Source organism: Theropithecus gelada, chromosome 7b (genome assembly GCF_003255815.1).
Source record: "Theropithecus gelada isolate Dixy chromosome 7b, Tgel_1.0, whole genome shotgun sequence".
NCBI lineage: Eukaryota > Metazoa > Chordata > Mammalia > Primates > Cercopithecidae > Theropithecus > Theropithecus gelada.
This window is the reverse complement of record NC_037675.1, coordinates 12376032-12392662: the sequence shown is the minus strand read 5'-3', so window position 1 is coordinate 12392662 and position 16631 is coordinate 12376032.

Sequence of the window (16631 nt, the reverse complement as noted above, 5' to 3'; positions counted from 1 at the left end):
TTTGGTTTTCTGATCCTGCATTAGTTTGCTGAGGATAATGGCTTTGAGCTCCATCCATGTCTGTGCAAAGGACATGATTTCATTCCTTTTTATGGCTGCATCATATTCCATACTGTATATGTACCACATTTTCTTTATCCAGTCTATCACTGATGGGCATTTAGGTTGATTCCCTGTCTTTGCTGTTGTAAATAGTTCTACAATGAGCATATGCATTCATGTATCTTTATAATAGAATGATTCATATTCCATTGGGTATATACCCAATAATGGGATTGTTAAGTCAAGCAGTATTTTCACCTCTAGATTTTTGAGGAATTGCCACACTGTCTTCCACAATGGGTTAAACTAATATACTCTTCCATCAACAGTGTAAAAACCTTCGTTTTTCTCTGCAACCTCGCCAGCATCTGTTGTTTCTTGACTTTTTAATAGTTGATTCTGACTGGCATGAGATGGTATCTCAATGTGGTTTTGATTTGCATTTCTCTAATGATTAGTGATGTTGAGCTTTTTTTCAAATGTTTGTTGGCCGCATGTAGGTCTTCTTTTGAGAAGTGACTGTTCATGTCCTTTGCCCACTTTGTAATGGGGTTGTTTGTTTTGTTCTTGTAAACTCATTTAAGTTCCTTATAGATTCGGGACCTTGAAATTCCCACAGGGAGGCCCTACCCCATGAGGAGGGATGGATCGGGGGTCCAGCCTAAAGAGGCAATCTGGCCACAATCTTCCACTGTGGTTGTGCTTCATTGTGGGGAATTCCTCCTGGGTCCACATTGCTCAGTCTCTACCACTCCGGCAGTTGCCTCCATTGCTGGTGCAGGATTCACTCCTCCTTTTTATTCTTCTCGGTGGGAGCTTCTGACCACAGCGGTTTCTAGTCAGCCATCTTGCCAAGTCATTCTCACATTTTTTGTTTTCCTGGAGTATTTTTTAGAATGCCAGACAGCCTATAATTTTGTCCTTCCATAATTCAATGAACAAATAATAACTTTTTTTTTTTTTTTAACGTGGCGTCTCACTCTGTTATCCAGGCTGGAGTGCAATGGCACGATCTCAGCTCACTGCAACCTCTGCCTCCCAGGTTCAAGCGATTCTCCTGCCTCAGTCTCCCGAGTAGCTGGGATTACAGGAGCATGCCACCGCACCTGGCTAATTTTTTATATATATTTTTGGTAGAGACGGGATTTCACCAAGTTGGCCAGGCTGGTCTCAAACTCCTGACCTCAAGTGATCCATCTGCCTCGGCCTTCCAAAGTGCTGGGAGTACAGGCATGAGCCACCATGCCCGGACATTAATAACATTTTTAAAAACATGACTATGAGTCATAAGCACACTATAAAAAATTTTAAAAAGTTCATATTATCTGATTAACCATCCACATTCACATTCTTCTAATTAATGCCAAAGATATCTGTTTACAACTAGCTTGTTCAGATCAAAATCAACAGTTCTACATATTGCATTTGATTGTTATGCCTCTTTCATATAATTGAGTCAGGATTTTCTAAATCCACTTTGTTAAACTCTGTCTTTTGATTGGTGTATTTAGACCACTTATATCTAAAGAACTTAATCATATGTTAGTATTCAAATCTGCCATTTTATAGCTCATTTTCTGTTTTTTTTTTTTTTCTATTTCTTGTTATTGCCATTCTGTTGGTTGCTTGAACTTTTTTTTTCTAGAATTCCATCTTGACTTATTTATAGCATTAGGGGTGTATTTTTGTGTATAGTTTCTGTAGTGGTTGCTCTGGGCATTACAAAATATATATGTAATAACCTACCAGTGTCAACATTTTATGACTTCAAATATAGTATGGAAACTTCATTGTGTTTAGGAAGCCATCTTCTTCACTCTTAAATATCATTACCTTAAGTATTATGTTATAATTTTTGTTTCAATTATCAAATATAATTTAAAATCCTTGTCAGATAATTACAATATTGAACTCAGTGCAGTGTCAGATGATTTTCTTTCTCATTCGAGTTGTCATTTCCTTGGTTCTTGGTGTGATGGGTAATTTTCTACTGTATCCTCAACATTTTGTCTAGTATGTTAAGAGATTCTGGGGTCCTCTTTAAATCTTTTATTTTAAATGGCAGTCACCCTGTTCAGATTTATCACATACATAAGTCTTGGCCAACTTTTTTGGGCTATGGTTCCAATGGCAGTTTAATTTTCAGAGACTTTGTGGTGTTGCATTGGACTACTTGACATGTCTGGTGTTTCTTGGGCTCCCACTGGTTCCTGCTGGTGGTGCTTGAGGAAGGAGAGTGATTCCTGACTGCTTATTGATAGATCTCCAAATTGGTTCCTTCTCAAATGTAGTGTTGGGCTCACCTGATGCAGAGGGGCTACTGATGGATCCAGGAGAGGACTGAGCCTACCTGGGCTTCCATCTGTTGCTCTGTTGAGGTAGGAAAATACTGGGTCTAGGTGTCCTTGTTCTTTTGAAAGGAGGCATGAGTGTCACCCTGCCACTATGTTGTTCTTAGAGTCCCACATCAGTTCATCTTTTTCCACTAGTGTTTAGAGTTCTCGTTTGATTGTCTCTTGAGTAATTTTCAGAGGTTACAGTTATACTTAGCAGGGAAGAGTGGGAAGAAATGGGTCTGTACCATCTTTTATCAACTGTATTCTTCTGTGTCCTTTTGATACCATTGCATGATTTCTCTTTGACAGCTCCTTTGCTTTCTGACCCACAAAATGTCTGCTCCTTCTCAGACATTTCCTTACCCAGATGTGAAATGATACATTTCTCCAAAGACTGGTTCTTTCCTGGTAGGAAATGGCATTTAGGACCACAAGCTGGCTAGGTATTGCTTCTGTGTGTCTTCACTTCTAGGCCTTTTCAGTGAAGAGAAAAATATATATATATTTTAAGAGAAAAAATAGTCATAATTTATATTGATGATTCCACTTCAAAATTATGATTACTAAATGACTATGATTTTAAACTTTTATTTTTCCTACACAAAAATTCTGTTTCTAATATATTCAAAATTACTTATTTGTATCAACTTATAGCATAACTATAATAGTTTCAAAATAAGAATGCAAATCTTACTAATAATAATAATACTAAAAAAGCTTAAAAATTATTGTGAGTACTTTTCCTTTAGAATACATCTTACTAGAGGTGCTCAGTTGAAATATGGTGTTTAAAGTCACTTGAAATAATTATTTTCTCTGTGTGATTATGCAATCATTTGATATAGATACTTTGTTCATTTCTTTACGCTTGCTCTTACGTGTAGAGATTACTTTTTCCCTTTTTTATCAAAATAACTTTTTCAAAGTATATATTTATCTAATACCAAATTATGTAATAAAATATATTCACTAAAGTTTCATTACCACTCTCCTTTTCTATTTTGTTCTCTGTCTCCCCAGGGAGGAGATCATTTTACTTAGGTTTATGTTTATCCTTTCATTAATTTGTTCTGAAAATATAAGCATATTTCTAAAATGTACCTATATTTTTTAAACAAAAGTTAGCCTGCCCTATATACTCTTACACATCTTGTTTTTATTTTACTTTATTCCATAATTAATTTTATTTGTATTTACTCCATACTAACATGTAGAGCTCTTCCTGTTAAAATAATGAGATTTAATAATAAAATTATAGAATACTTTCCCTCCCCAGCATCTTACTACCATATCAATGGGGTTCCAGTGTAATAGTGGATTAAACCTAAAAGAGCTGCAAGATTCAGATAGGCCCTCTCTGAGTAGCAGTCCTCAAGGCACTCATAGTCAATAAGGGAGACAAAAATAACGACATTAGAGGGATTTGAAATCTCCGGCACCATACCTATATCGAACACTAAACGTCGCCCAATGCTGACCCAAACTAACCTAAAACCATACATTAAAATCGTACTTATCTCAGTTTCCATTATGCAGTATGTGGTGTTCAGCTTTTAACAAGAACTTACAAATCATGTTGAAATGTAACAGATAACACAATTTGAAGAGGAAAAGAATCAATCAACATTACTACATTCAATATGACAAAAATGCTAGTATTATCAGAGAAGAAAAATTTAAATTGTGATTTACATGATAAGTTTTCCAATAAAAAAAGTAGATAAAGTGAAAAAAAAAGTGAATAATATAAACTGAGTGATAGAAACTCTAAGCAAGAATTTTTTAAATGCTAGAAATAAAAATGTGTACAACAGAAATGAGCAATACCTTTAATGGACTTACCAGTAAACTGGGCAAAGTAAAGAAAGAATCTATGAGCTTGACCGCAGTCAATACAAGCTCCCCAAACAAAAACATGGGGAGAAAAATGAATAACAATATTTTAAAAGTGAAAAAAACATTCAAGAATTGTGGGTATGACATGCAAATTCCGCATACTAGAAGATAGGAAAGTGAGAACAGAGCAAAACAATAAGTAATTGTTTGAAGTAATAATGGCTAGGAACTTTGCAAAATTAATGACAAATACTAAACCACAGATGCAGGGAGCTCAAACATAAAGTCCGATAAATACCAGACAAACAAACAAACAAAATAAGACAAAACAACAAAACACCTACAGTTAGCCATATCATATTTAAACAGCAGCAAACCAAAGACAAAGAGGACATATTGAAAGAAGACAAGGAAAACAAAAGCCTTATCTATAGAAAAAAAAAGGATAAGAGTTACAGCAGAATTCTCATCAGAAATCAGGTACAAAAGAAGAGAATGGGGTGAAATATTTAATGTTCAATCACAAAATTTACCAACTTAGAATTTTGTATCCAGGAAAATTATCCTTCATAAGTGAGGGATAAATAGGAAAACAAAAACTGAGAAAATTTATTGACAACAAAGCTGAAAGAAATATTAAAAGATGTTTTTCAGGAAGAAGAAAAATGACATACATAAGGAACTCATATGTATACAAAGAAAGAAAGAATATTGGAGGAGGAATAAATGAATCTGTTATAGAATCAAGTCCTTTATTTTTCTTGTTCTTAATATATATAAAATATAATGCTTTGCGTAAAGTATAGTAGTAGCAATTTATTAGGATATTATAACATAGAGATAAGGAAAATGAATGATAATGAGGTTATAAGAGATGGAATTGGGAATACTTTGTTAAAAGGTGACTATACTTTAAATGAAGCAATATAATGTTATTTTTAAATGGGCTTAGATTAATTTAAAAAATATATTTCAAGCTCTAGGACAACAAGTAAATTTTTTGAAAGAACTAGAATGTATATGTTAAAAGAGGAGATAAAATGGAATCATATAAAATGTTTAATTAAAACCAGAGCCTAGGCATGGTGGCTCACACCTGTAATTCCAGCACTTTGAGAAGCCAAGGCTGGAGAATCACTTGAGACCAGGAATTTGAAGCCAGCTTGGGCAACATAGCAAAACCCCATTATCTACAAAAAGTTTAAAAATTAGCTGGGTACAGTGGTGCACACCTGTAGTCCAAACTACTCAGGAGGCTGAGGTTGGAGGATCATTTGAGCCCAGGAATTTGAGGTTACAATGAGCTATGATCACAGCACTGTATTCCAGTTTGAGCGACAGAGTGAGACCCTGCCTTTAAAAAAAAAAAAAAAAGACCTAAAAATACATAACTAAATAAATAAAATCATAAAAGGCAGAGAATAAAGGAAAATGCAATGAATAGAAAACAGTTACAAACATAGTAGATATTAATCCAAATATAAAAATACAAGACCCAACTATACCTTATCTATGACAAACCCACTTTAAGGCTGGCCAACATGGAAAAACCCTGTGTCTACTTAAAAATACAAAAATTAGCCTAGCATGGTGGTGCATGCTTATAGTCCCAGCTACTCAGGAGACTGAGGAAGGAGGATCACTTGAACCCAGGAGGCAGAGGTTACAGTGAGTCGAGATCACACCACTGCACTCCAGCCTGGGCAACGAGCGAGACCCTGTCTTAAAAGAGAAAAGAAAGAAACCCACTTTAAATATAAAGACACAGATAGGGTAGACAGAGAGAGAGAGAGAAAGAGAGAGAGAGAGAGAGAGAGAGAGAGAGAGGGAAAAATATATACCATTCTAACAACAATCAAAAGAAGGTTGGGGTAGCTATATTAATTTCAAACAAAGCAGAGTTCAGAGAAAAAAAAATTTCAGGGATGAAGAGGAACATTAAATAACAAAGCCATCAATAATAGGCCAATTCTCCAAGAAAATATAATAATGGCCCTTAATATGTATGTTTCTAACAAAAGAGCATCAAAATATGTGAGGCAAAATTGACAGAAATGCAAGGTGAAATACAAAAATCCACTATTGTAGTCAGAGACTTTAGCATCCCTAATTCAGTAATTAATAGATCAAGCACATAAAACATTAGTCAGAATATAGTTGAGCTGAACATCACTATCAATCAACTTAATCTGAATCCAAAAACAGCAGAATACACATTGTTCTCAAGCTCATATGGAACATTCTACAAGATAGACAACACCTTAGCACATTTTAAATAGCAGAAGTCATACAAAGCATGTTTTCAGACCACAATGGAATTAAACTAAAAATCTATACTAGAAATAAAGCTGTAAAATATCCAAATATTTGAAAACCTGCCTAAATAATATAGTCAAAGAAGTCTGAAGAGAAATTTCAAGATGTTTTGACTTAATGAAAATGGAAACACAACCTATTAAAATCTGTGGGATGCAGCAAAAAAGGGAAATTTAAAACATTAAATGCATATATTAGAAAAGAAGAATCTTAAATCAATAATCCAAGCTTCCACCCAAAAAAACTAGAGAGCAATTTGAACCTAAAAGAAGTAGAATAAAAGAAATAATAAATTTGGAGCAAAAAATATATGAAACTGAAACAGAAAAACAATAAGGGTAAATCAATAAACCCAAAAGCTGGTTCTAGAAAAGACCAATCTTGCTTATACTTAATGTTCAGAGCTTTACCCTAAACCTATTCTTATTTAATATTAGTCTTATTGATCTTCACTTAGCAACAGTCTGAAGGCAGCATGGAGGAGACTTGACATGTGGATTTCTACCTTTCTCTGAAGATTTATTAAACCAGTGTTGACCTACTCTTACTTAGTATTATACCCAACCCTGTGTGACTTTAAGGCCAACCTCAAAGATTCCCCTCACTTCCAGTGAGTCTTGGTTGTGTGATGGAGCTGAGAGGCTTCTACTTTCATGGATATTTTTGTTGTCAACATCTACACATCTCCAAACAGAAACAGCAATGAGATGTTGTTTTCAGAATTTTGCTGATGTTTCTGGTCACTTTTTATGCTTTCATGGGCTGTAAAATTAAGAACCCCCTGTTGTGACACCTCACAGAACTGTATATTCTAGAAAACCTGGCTTCTCTTTCGATGGCCACAGAGGCAGCATCCACCCACTGTTTCTATCTTTGAGTGTTACTGGTGTATTTCTGCTGTATTTTAAGTCTATTGAATGAACAACTTTTAAATCTTGGAGCAAGAAAAAATTTAAGATTTGTCTTATCTTAGCCCCCTAACCCATTATTTGTGAACTATGTTAACATTACAAGCTTTTGCCCTCTCTTTGTGGATATCAGCTATGGACATTGAGTCACAGAGAGATAGGTGGTGGGGAAACTAATATTTACTAACCTCATACTAGGCTCTACAATTGTGGGTATTTAATTTTGTCATTTTATTTAAACTTCATGCAAATCTATTTGCTAAGTATTCTGACTGCCATTTTACAGATCAAAGAATAATGGTTGTGATAGTTAATATGGAGTGTCAACTTGATTGGATTGAAGGATGCAAAATATTGCTCCTAGGTGTGTCTGTAAGGGTGCTGACAAAGGAGATTAACATTTGAGTCAGTGGACTGGGAGAGGCAGACCCACTCTCAAGCTGGGTGGGCACCATCTAATCAGCTGCCAGCACAGCAAGAATAAAGGAAGCAGAAGAACGTGGAAGGACTATATTGGTTGAGTCTTCCAGACTTCATCTTTCACCCATGCTGGATGCTTCCTGCCCTCAAACATTGGACTCTAAGTTCTTCAGCTTGTGGACTCTTATATTTATACCAGTGGTTTGCCACGGGCTCATGGACCTTCAGTCACAGACTAAAGGCCGCACTGTTGGCTTCCCTACTTTTGAGGTTTTGGGATTCAGACTGGCTTCCTTGCTCCTCAGCTTGCAGATAGCCTATTGTGGGACTTCACCTTGTGATCATGTGAGTCAATACTCCTTAATAAGCACGCTTTCAAATATACATCTATGCTATTAGTCTTGTCCCTCTAGAGAACCCTAATACAACAGCTAAAAGAGACTAAGAAAGATATCCATTATCTACAAAGTCAGTGAACAAGAAATCAAGTCCACAGCTAAGTGACTTTATGTAACTACAATTTCTACCCATTAGATGCCGTTGCTGGCATAAGCATCATGGCATCTGTCTGGAACAAGGCAGGGAATTCAGGGCATATCTACCCAAGCATTGGCACCTCTGACCATGAAGAAATCTGTTTAATCTTTTCCACTGACTAGAGATTATTTACGATTCATTCAATATCAAGAAGTAGCTTTCTGGGAAAACAATCCAAAGTGTGAAGAAGTGAGAAGGGGAGTTTTAAATCATTCTACAGATGACAATTGCAGGGATGTGTAATGAAGGGGCCAGTCTTCCTGGGAACCACTAGCAGTTGGAGCTGACTGCCTTTAACTTCAATCTACACATTCAGAACAATGGTTGCAAGGAGAGATGTTGGCAAGGCCAAGCATAGCAACACTGGCTTCCTCCCTTGGTAAATGATGGCCAAGATGGTGGTGGGGGAGAACAGTGTGAAAGGATTAAAATCTATGTGGCAGCCAAATGTTCAACTCACAATAAGTAATTTTTCAGTGTCACTTTCACAGCTCACAGATTCTGGATCTTCTGCTTTGAAGAAAGATTCGGCTTTGGCACAATCGGGGTGCTATTAGCCCAAAGAATGAAGCTCATGACTGAAGAGTTTCCATCATGACTCTTGTCAGGGGAAGCATTCTTTCCCAGTCACACCTCTCTTTGTCTCTGGGTTTCAGGAGCAAAAGTTCTGCGTGAGTCTCTAAGGTGAGTCAGTGCCTGTGAGCCCTGGTTGCTCTTCCAATTTAAGACCTCAGGGTTGAAATAAAGCCAGACTATGGAGCAAACCCTAATCCCTTGGAGTCTGGATGTTTGTTCATGCAGAATTTAGTGCTGTCTCACCAGATAGGCACAAACATGTTTCTTAAAGCAGGTGTAGAAGGCATGGGAGGCAGGGAGAAAATATCAAATTGAGCATTTAGGAGAAGCTTCAATTCCCTTCTCTAGTTCTACAAGAGTGTGTAGAAAACCAATATACATTGTAAACCAAAAATAAAATCCTACATCCCTCAAAAGACTGAATGGACCCCTCTAGGCAAAGGGGAATCTGAAAAACTGAATTACTGACCATGATGGGAAAAGAGCTCAGACATACCTCATTACACCCCCTCGCTTTTGGAATTTAGGCACAGCTTACCAGCTTTAACATTAAAATAGACATCATATAACTGCTCAAACAGACTCTTTGTGGCAACAAGATACCAAATTCTAACCTGAATCTGGTATAGCATCACATAAGACATACCATGCCCTGAAGGAAATCAAAATATTTTACCCCAAAATACAGTTCTCTGATGTATATTTATTTTTCTTTTTTTCTTTCTTTCTTTCTTTTCTTTTTTTTTTTTTTTTGGAGACAAGAGTCTTGCGCTGTTGCCCAGGCTGGAGTACAGCAGCACAATCTTGGCTCACTGCAACCTCTGCCTCCCAGGTTCAAGCAAGTCTCCTGGCTCAGCCTCCAAGTAGCTGGGATTACAGGCACCTGCCACCATGCCCAATTAATTTTTTGTATTTTTAATAGAGATGGAGTTTCACCATGTTGGCCAGGCTGGTCTCGACATCTTGACCTCGTGATTCACCCACTGGGCCTCCCAAAGTGCTGGGATTACAGGGATGAGCCACCTTGCCCGGCCTCTCTAATATATTTTTAAATGGCCCTGCAAAGCCCTCTCTTGTGGCAGAAATTAGCTGATGTACAGAGTCTCCTCTTTCTAGGTCTTTACTGGATCCGGAAGAGATTTAACTGAGATTCCAAAACCTTTTAATGTCCAAAGAAAGGCATTCACCATCCTTTCTCTCTGAAGCCTGCTACTTAGAGGTTTCATCTACATAACAAGAACTTTGGCTTCTACAACCTTCCCCATCTTAACTCAAGCATTTCTTTCTACTGAATTCAACGATTTTGACAAAGCTTAACTCTTTCAAGCAATTACCAATCAGAAAATCTTTGAAATTACCTATGACCTGTAAGCCCCACCCCTGCCAATTGCCAACCTGCACTTTCCAGGTTGAACCAATGTATACCTTACATGTATTAATTTATGTCTTTGACTTTAACTTCAGTTTCCCTAAAATGTATAAAACCAAGCTGTAACCTAACCATTGCAGGCACATTTTCTCAGGATCTCTTGAGATGGTACCCCAAGCCATGGTCAGTCATATTGGCTCAGAAAAACCTCTTTAAATATTTTACAGAGTTTGGCTTTTTTCATCAACATCAAACATAATTCTCTAAATAAGTTTTATACAGAATTTCCCAAGTTTTAATTCACTCTAAGAACACAGATTGAAATATAAAGCTCCTCTCTCTGAGTGGTGACATTATGGACAATTCTACTTTTCCTTTGCATATGTATTTCTCAAATTTTCTTCAATAATATTACTTACAAGAGAATGACAGAGGAAGGAAGATCAGATAACTTCAAACCTCACTATCTAGTACTGCTCAGTTCTACCTCAGTAACTGGAGCTAGACATCCATTAATGTATTTTCCAAATACGCTTTTGTTGACGAGACACAAATTAAAATGTGAATATAAACTGGCATGGGAATTTGCCCCTCAATTTTAATAGCAAGAAGAAAAACAAGGCCTTGAGCAAATGAAAGAGCATAAATACAAGGAAAAATAGGGGAGAAAAACAACCCCAGGAAGAGCATGGCAGAAATGATGGGATTCACCAGCACCCATTCCAGTCTCTATGTCTAAACCAATCATAGCAGTTTCTCCCCCTGTGTGTGACTGGTTCAGGAATGGGTCTCTAATCCAATTCTGACCTAAGAGACTGGAGTCTACCAGCCTGAGGGTGAGGATGACTCCCAGGCTGACAGAGCAGAGGCCTCTGAAAAGCGTGATGGTATCAGGAAAGCTCTGACCAGCCACTCTACTGTCTGCTCCTCTGTGATATAAATAATGATTGTCATCACTATTTGAAGCCAATTTGAGATGCGTGTTCTGTTACTTACTACCCAATGTGCCTTATTTGCACAAATGGCAATGTACACTTCCTCCTCTTCACAATTTTACCTAAGGAATGAACTTATTTTGCGATCCTGTCACACTAGTAATATTTTCTTTTGAAAAACGTGGGGTATTGGTTACTCTCTCTCAATGATTTGTGCCCTAGTTATTTTTTGTATTTGTCCTTTTTCTTCAATTTTGCATATGCCCGTTATGAAATTCCACTTCCTGATTTTCTTATGGTTGTGCATTGCACATGGTAAAAACATAACAGTAATTTATTGCCTGTAACTGAAGAAAAATAAAGCACACATTAACATGTTAACTTATTAGGACTGATTTAGTCAATTAAAATGAAAATGTTCATTTATTTGAGGGATCATGTGTCAATCTTGCTTTGGAAAAAATACTGGCATGCAATCTAGCAATAAAGAAACATACACACACACACAAATATTAACCACCTAATTAGTGCATTTATAGTTTCCTTGACAATCTTAAAATTCTGAATTACTTAATAAAATACAAAAAGCACAAAAAATGTAAAATTTACTTGTGTACCAAAATTAACAAATATTAACATTTTGCCAATTTTTATTTCAAGCACTTTCTATTAAAAAAATAGAAGATTAAGTATAAAGTTGAAGTTTATTCCTCCCATAACTCATTTTTCTATTTTCTTTCCTAAAAGTATCATGAAGTTTTTTAAAAAATGTTTTAATATACACATTTACCCCAATAAACAAATTATAATATCACTTTATTTCTCTTCTTTTTTTTAATTTTAGTTTTAATTTTTTGAGACAGAGTCTCACTCTGTCACTCAGGCTGGAGTGCAGTGGCAAGATCTCAGCTCACTACAACCTCCACCTCCCAAGTTCAAACAATTCTCCTGCCTCAGCCTCCAAGTTGCTGGAATTACAGGCATGCACCATCACGTCCAGCTAATTTTTGTATTTTCAGGAGAGACGGGGTTTCACCATCTTGGCCAGGCTGGTCTCGAACTCCTGACCACAGTTAATCCACCAGCATCAGCTTCCCAAAGTGCTGGGATTACAGGCATGAGCCACCATGCCCAGTCTCCTTCTCCTTTTCTGACGAATGTATAAAAGTTCTTTCTATAGCTTGGATACAAATCTTGAATCTGCTACATGTGTTGTAAGTACATTCTCCCAGACTGGTCTTTTAAATTTGATTATAATGTATTTCTTTCTTTCTCTTCTTTCCTTTGTTTTTGTTTTGATAGAGATGCCTTTCGTTTGATTTATTCAACTTATTTACCTTTTCATTTGTATCTTGGGTTCTTTTTGTCTTAAGAAATTTTCTATTTTAAAACTATTTAGACTTTCATATTTTCTTACACCTTTCTAGAGTATTTCCCTTGGGATTTGTGTGTGGATGGATGTGTCTCTTTTTGTAAGGTATTTTAACTATGACTCTATTGTTCATTTTTAATTTAACAGAATTGTGATCAGAGCATATAATGTGTATATTAGCACTTTCAGTTTATCAAAATTTTTTTATGGTCTAATATGTGGTCAGTATTTATTTTAAAAGTTACATATGGACTTGAATATAATGGTTTCTATTTGTTGATTAAGATGTGTATGTATGTATATAAATTGTGCCTGTGTAATGGTTATGTAGAGATATGTATATTTAGGCAAAATATGTTTGTATATTAATGTATGTGTGTGGTATATATAATATGTATAACATATTACATATATGCATATGTGTTCATGTATACTGCAATTATATACATGTGCACAAACACACACACACAGACATACAGAATACAGTTGGTAAAAGTGTCGTTCAAATTTCTTACTATCCTACTAATTTTTGTGTTTTTCATCTTTCAGCTTCTGAGAGGTGTGAACTGAAATGTTCTTTTGGGACTGCAGATCTGTCAATTTCACCTTTTAATTCTGTCAGGCTTTTATTTCAATACCCATTTCTGTATTTTTGGGCATGCAATTTCACATTTTCTATGTATCTCTGGGGATAAGCATCACTTTTATAGAGTATTCCTATTTATATCTCTTGATGCTCTTTCTCTTGAATAGATTTTCTCTAATGTTATTGCTATATCAGATTTTTATTAGTGTTTGTATAATATATACTTTCCTACAACTGTATTTTCAACTGTCTGTTATTTTGCATCAAGTATATCTCTTGCAGCAACGTATAAGATTCAGATCTTACACATTTTCCATGTTATTGCTCACCATTATTTTAGCCCCACCTGTTTACCTCTCTCAAAAGTCATTTTAGTTTTTATAGTCAATCAATGCTAGCATACAGTTAACAACAATTTTTTCTTTTTATTTTTGTATGCCAGTCTTCTATGTTAAATTTTCTTCTTTCAGAAATTGCATCTTATTGTCTAAAGATGTCATTATTTTTCTCATTTTGCTGCAGGTTTTTGTGATTCTAAGTTGATAGTTATTGATCTTCAAATCTCGCCTGTCATATTAGACTATTGAACGGGAGTTGTGTCAGAATTACTGGCAGGCAGTTTTGAATTTGCCTGAGCTGGAGGACCTATGGGTTTCATTAAATCAGGAGCTTTTGTTTTAATTTTTTTTTTCTTTTTTTTTTTTAGATGGAGTTTTGCTCTTGTTGCCCAGGCTGGAGTGCAGTGGTGTTATGTTGGCCCACTGCAACCTCTGTATCCCAGGTTCAAGCGATTCTCCTACCTCAGCCTCCTGAGTAGCTGGGATTACAGACTTGGGCCACCATGCCCAGCTAATTTTTGTATTTTTAGTAGACACGGGGTTTTACCATGTTGGCCAGGCTGGTCTCGATCTCCTGACTTCTTCATCCACCTGCCTTGGCCTCCCAAAGTGCTGGGATTACAGGCATGAGCCACCACACCAGACTATTTTCTTTTTGGCTTGATGTCACCATATCACATTAGAAGCCTGGATTCAGAACTCACACCTACTTTCGAAAGTGGCCAGGCCAACTTTTTTTCCACACTGGGCCTTGGAAGACAGTAGCTTCCTTTGCCAAGGACAGGAGTCCCTTCTGTGGGCAGCAGTGTGACCCTAGCCCCCAGCCGTTGGGGCCTATGCCGTTCCCTGGTTCCCCCATGAGCCTGCCAAGTGGCTTCAAGTCCCATGCACCATTGACTTTGAATTACTTGTCCTTATTTTGCTTTTGGGTATTGCCTTCTTGACGGGAGGCAGAAGGTTAAACATCTCTAAACACTGAACTTTCTTTTTAAATTCAGCTTTTACAAGCATTTGAAATGAGAAAGGAGATTTTCCCTAGCAGCTTAGCCTGGTATCCTCCTTATTAGCCTATAGCTCTCCTAGAGCATGCCTCTGAATGGCGTGAATCTAAACAGCTAAATAGTGGGAGAGACTCTTGTCACTTTACAAACCATATAGGTGATTTTGATCAGTGGGATATAAAAAGATCAGCTCTGGTCATGGCTAATGTCCCCACAAGAGACTGGACTCTTGGGCTATATGCCCACCATGAGAAACACTAGGCTATTATTGTATAGCATGTGGAGAAGCTGGCATTAGCCAAGGCCTATAGGCACTTCCAACCTGAGCATGTTGGAGCCTGCAGAATACCATGGCCTCATCTTCTCCTTGCTTCAGCCAAACTCTACATGTGCAACAAAGTCCAGGCTCCTGTGTGTGGCTTTCAAGAACCCTGATTAGCCCCTTTGGCCCATAGAGAAGTTCTTACGGTCCTATGAATGAAATGTTTGCATCCCCCCAAATTCATATGTTGAAACTCTTATCCCCAGTGTAATGGTATTTGGAGGTGTGACCTGTGGGAGGTGATTAGGTCATAAAAATAAATCTCTCATGAGTGGGATTAGTGCCCTTATAAGAAGAGACACTCTTTATCATGGGAGGACACAGCAAGAAGATGGCCATCTGTAAACTAGGAAGAGGGAGCTCACCGAAACCCAACCACACTGGTACCCTGATCTCAGATTTCCAGTCTCCAGAACTGTGAGAAATGAATGTTTGTGTTTAAGCCACCCAGTCTGCAGTAGCTCAGACTAAGACATGCAGTTTTCTGAAAGGAACATCCTCTTCTTCATCACTGTGTCTTTCCACGTACCATTTTCTCTGTCCAGCTGACTTCCTCACCCCTGTCTTGGAAAACTTGCCCTCATGCTCTGAGACAGACCTCAGGGATCGCTGAATTTGTTAAGCTTTCCTGTCCTTTCACACTTTGACCCTGGCAGTGATTAGCATTCCCTCCTGTCTATGGCAACTTTGGCCTCTACAAAAAAAGCTCATTGCAAAATGTATTCATAAACTTTTCCCTGCCTCCCTAACAACAATGTAAGCAATGAAAGGGAAAGAATGTGTTTTACTTGGTTTTACATCCCAGGCATTTGAGATGGTGTCTGGTGCAAGACTGATGCTCAATAAAGTAATGTTAAGTGAATAAGGGCATCTGTGTGAGCAAAGACTTCTAATTCCTTTCTGGTCTCCATTTGACCAGCCTTTTACACACAGGCCCCTGAATCCCTGCTCCCACCTTAGGGCTAAAACCAAGCCCTGAAACTCAGCTCAGTCAGCTAGTAGCCCTGATCCTGAACTCCTCCTGGGAATGTGGCCCATGAAATAATTTATTGTCTTTGTGTATCTCAGCTTGAGCCTAGGCTACAGGCTTGTCTTCATATGTCAGGAAACCCAAGGAGTAGGAACAGCCCAAGGTAAATTTATATTAGAGGGTGAGCAAATTCTTCTCAATGGAAGAAGGATTCAGGCACAAAGAGCCTCTCATCTTTTCCCAAAGCACAAAACTGCAAGGATGGACTTGATTCATTCAGTCAATGTTGTTTTCAGTGCTGACTGTATTCTGGAACTGTGCCCAGGAATGGGGTGTTGCAGTGAGCAAGGCAGGTGTGATCTCTCACCTCCTGGATCCTGGAGTCTGGATTGGAATCCATTAAAACAATTTAACTTCAACCTCCAGATCTCACCAACTGTGACTGCAAATATGTCATGTAACCTTTAGTATTCAAACCAAAGCAATCTGGAGCAGTCTACTTGGACAGATTTCCTAGAATCACACCTTGCCCTCAGGTTTGTTGTTCTCCATGTTCCTTCACGATCTGTTCTCTGCCCTACTCGGTGCCCCAGGAGGGCTACTTGCTCTCTCTAGATTTTAGCTAACAGCAGCCAGAAGGAAGTGCCTATGGGGTATTGGAGGATAGGAGGAGAGAGAGATTGGGTGGGTGGGGAGAGAGAGAAAGAGAAAGCAAGGAGGGGGTGTGAGAGAGGGGGTAAGAAAGAGAGGAACGAGAAAGAGGAAAG